At 37.6% G+C, this 4557-nt stretch overlaps 1 pseudogene; it reads right to left on the bottom strand.

Moving 5' to 3' along the window:
* LOC116811132 (elongation factor 1-alpha 1-like) overlaps positions 1–4066 on the bottom strand; it is a 91924-nt pseudogene extending 87858 nt beyond the window's left edge.
* Between the last annotated feature and the right edge of the window lie 491 nt (positions 4067–4557).

Here is a 4557-nt window from a genome sequence, read left to right as displayed (position 1 = left end):
ATATAAATATATTATATATTTATATTAGCTAAATATATTATATAAATATATAAAATATATTTATATATTAGATAAATATAATAAATATATGTTTTTCTCATTAAAGTTTGTTTTATGGGTCTCAAAATTCTGTGACATATTTTTGGTCAAGTTGTTTCCATTAAAAGTACTGATTTTACATAAATAGAACTAAAAACAAAAGCACATAATCATCTCAATAGATGCCATAAATGCTTTCAATACTAATAAATTCAACATCATTTCATGTTAGAAACCCTCAACAAACTAGACATCAAAGTGATATACCTCAGAATAAGAGCCATCTATAACAAACCCACAGCCAACATCATACTGAACGGGCAAAAGCTGAAAGCATTTCCCTTGAGAACCAGAACAAGACAAGGATGCCCACTCTCACCACGCCTGTTCAAGATAGTGCTGAAAGTCCTAGCCAGAGCCATCAGGCAAGAGAAAGAAATAAAAGGCAACCAAATAGGAAGAAAGAAAGGAAGTCATATTATCTCTCTTCCCATATCATATGATTCTATACCTGGAAACCCCATAGTCTCTGCCCAAAGGCACCTCGATCTGATAAACAACTTCAGCGAAGTTTCAGGATACAAAATCAATGCACCAAGCTGAGAGAAAAATCAAGAAAGTAATCCCATTCACAATAGCCACAAAAAGAATAAAATACCTATGAATACAGCTAACCAGGAAGGTGAAATATTTCTACAGCAAGAATTATAAAACAATGCTGAAATAAATCATACGTGGCATAAACAAATGGAAAAACATTCCAGCTCATGGATAGGAGCAATCAATATTGTTAAAATGGTCATAGTGCCCAAAGCAATTCACAGATTCAATGCTATTCCTATCAAACTACCAGTGACATTTTTCACAGAATTAGAAAAAAAAAACACACACACACACTCTAAAATTTATAAGGAATGAAAAAAGAGCCTGACTAGCCAAAGAAATCCTAAGCAAAAGGAACAAAGCTGGAGTCATCACACAACCAGACTTCAAACTATACTACAAGGATACAGCAAACAACATGGCATGGCATTGGCACAAAAATAGACACATAGACCAATGGAACAGGTTAGAGAACCCTGAAATAAAGCCACACACCTACAATCATCTGATCTTCAACAAAGCTGACAAAAACAAGCAATGGGGAAAGGACCATTCAATAAATGGTACTGGGATAACTGGCTAGCCACATGCAGAAGATTGAAACTGGATTCCTTCCTTTCAACATATATAAAAATCAATTCGAGATGGATTAAACACTTAAATGTAATACCTAAAACCACGAAAAACCTAGAAGAAAATCTAGGAAGTATCATTTGGACATAGGCCCTGGCAAAGATTTCATGATTCAGACAACAAAAGCAATATAAAAAAAAATTGACAAGTGGGACCTAATTAAACTAAAGAGCTTCTGAACAACAAAAGAAACTATCAACAGAATAAACATACAACCTACAGAATGGGATAAAATATTTGTAAACTATGCATCTGACAAAGGTCTAATATTCAGAATCTACAAGGAACTTAAATTAACAAGCAAAAAACAACCCCATTAAAAAATGGGCAAAGGACATGAACAGATGCTTCTCAAAAGACAAAATAGATGCAGCCAACAAGCATATGAAAACATGCTCAACATCGCTAATCATTAGAGCAATGCAAATCAAAACCACAATGTGATACCATTTCATACCAGTCAGAATGGCTATTATTAAAAACTCTAAAAATAACAGGTGCTGGCAAGGTTGCAGAGAAAAGGGAACATTTATATACCACTAGTTGGAATGTACATTATTTTAGCCACTGTGGAAAGCAATTGGAAATTTCTCAAAGAATTTAATATAGAAATACATTTGATCCAGCAATTCTATTGCTGGGTATAAACCCAAAGGAATATTAAATTGTTCTACCATAAAGACACATGCATGCATATGTTCATCCCAGCACTATTCACAATAGCAAAGACATGAAAGCAACTTATATAACCATCAGTGGTGGACTGGATAAAGAAAATGTGATACATGTACACCACAGAATTCTACATTGCCATAAAGAAGAACAAAATCATGTTCTTTGCATTGACATCAATAGAGCTGGAGGCCATTATTCCGAATGAACTAACAAAAGAACAGAAAACCAAATACTGCATGTTCTGACTTACAAGTGGAAGCTAAATATTGAGTACATATGGACACAAAGAAGGGGACAATAGACAATAGACACTTGGGCCTACTTAAGGTGGAGGGTGGGAGGAGGATGAGAATCAAAAACTACCTGTCTGGTACTATGGTCATTACCTAGGGGAGGAAATAATCTGTACATCAAATCCCCATGACACACACTTCACCCATGTAACAAATCCACACATATACTTTCTGAACTTAAAAAATAAAAGTCAGAAAGAATAAAATAAAAAGTACTGATTTTAAAAACTAATAACTTAAAACTGCCACATGCAAAAATAAAAATAAAAATAAGGAAACCCCAAAATGGTCCACAAAACGTTCTCCTTTTATTTTGAAGGTTTTATGATGCATCGTTATCACTGACCAGTCTTTTACTATTAAATGGTCAGCTGAAACAAACAGTTCTGGGACCATTCTTCTACCACTGATTAAGACTGGGGTGGCAGGTATTAGAGATAACATGCATTTAGGCTTCTGAGCTTTCTGGGAATATTTGGTGACCTTGCCAGCTCCAACAGCAATCTGGTCCACTGCTTTGATGACATCCACAGCAACTGTCTGTCTCATATCACAAAGAGCAAAACAATCAAGAGGAGGATAGTCAGAGAAGCTCTCAACACACATGGGCTTGCCAGGATATAGGGTCATCTTCCAGGTTCTTATCAGAACACCAATCAATCATTTCCTTCAGCTTGGCAAACTTGCAAGCAATGTGAGCTGTGTGACAATCTAGTACAGGGTCATAGCCAGCACTGACTTAACTTGGATAGTTCAGGATAATCACCTGAGCAGTGAAGCCAATTGGTTGATTATGTTTGCTGTCACCTGCAATGTTGCCATGATGAACATCTTAAAAGACAAATTCTAGACATTGAAGCCCAAATTGTCACCAGAAAGAACTTCACTCAAAGCTTCATGGTGCATTTCAACAGAATTCACTTCAGTTGTAACATTGACTGGAGCAAAGGTGACCACCATGCCAGGTTTGAGAATACTTGCCTCCATTTGGCCAGCAGGGACAGTAACAATACAACCAATTTTGTAGACATTCTGGAGAGGCAGACGAAAGGGCTTGTCAGTTGGACAAGTTGGTGATAGGATGCAGTCCAGAGCTTCAAGCAGCATGATTCTATTATCATTGCCATCTTTACAGGTGACTTTTCATTCCTAGATCCAAGGCATGCTAAGCACTTGGTTCCACCATATTGTCACCATTCCAACCAGAACTTGGCACACGTGCTTCTGTGTTGGAGTTCTAGCCAAGTTTGTTTTCTTTTTTCTTTTTTGTACCTATGCCACTTCTTCCAAGAATGAGGCCAATTTTCTTAATGTAAGTGCAGAATTCCTTAATAATTTCTTCATATTTCTTCTGACTGTAGGGTGGCTCAGTGGAATCCATTTTGTTAACACAAATAATTAATTGTTTCACACCCAGTGTATAAGCCTGAAGGGCATGCTTACAGGTTTGCCTATTCTTGGAGATACTAGCTTCAAATTCACCAACACCAGCAGCAAGCATCAGGACAGCATAGTCAGCCTAAGATGTGCCTGTAATCATGTTTTTGATAAAGTTTCTATGTCTTGGGGCGTCAGTAAGTCATGTAGTACTTGCTCATTTCAGATTTCCATGGGGAGATATTAATGGTGACACCACATTCACACTCAGCTTTCAGTTTATGTAAGACCCAGGCATACTTGAAAAAGCCCTTTCCCATCTCAGCAGTATCCTTCTCAAAGTTTTCAGTGGTTCTTTTGTCTATCAGATGGCCAGTAGTGGTGGGCTTGCCTGAATCTTGATGTCCAATGATGATGATGCTGATATGAGCCTTTTCCTTTCCCATTTTGGCTTTTAGGTGTGCTTTTCATGACACCTGTGTTCTGGTGGCAAACCCATTGCTAAAAAGCCAAATACATTTTTTATAATACCACAGAGAGCAACCAGAATCCTGAAAGGAGCTTTTCCCAGATGAGCAAACATAACATATGAAACAATTAAATTCAAGCATCACAGGGATCAAACGTAGTGAATTTTGGCGATCCATTAGCATCCCTTCTTGCTCATTTTCCCAGTTGTCAGGAGTATTGCTGCTGATGGCTCACAGCTGAATCCTTCTCTGAAAATTGCCCTTAGCCAATAAGAGCTATCTTGTCTAGGTTATAGCCCCTTCCCAGGGACAAGTTGCATACAATGACTGGTCTATGCAAGATACAAGCCCCTGACCCTTTTGCCTTAACTCTGAAGGACATCCTAGTTATAAAGCTCCCCACAGAGTCAGCTAATACCAATGGTTCTTTTGCATTGTAGTTCGGCTTCTCCCTGTGACCAGTCCTG

Source organism: Hylobates moloch, unplaced genomic scaffold, assembly GCF_009828535.3.
Source record: "Hylobates moloch isolate HMO894 unplaced genomic scaffold, HMol_V3 SCAFFOLD_7, whole genome shotgun sequence".
In the NCBI taxonomy this organism is placed as follows: Eukaryota; Metazoa; Chordata; class Mammalia; order Primates; family Hylobatidae; genus Hylobates; species Hylobates moloch.
Note: the sequence above shows the minus strand (reverse complement) of the source record. Positions and strands in the feature narration are given on the sequence as shown.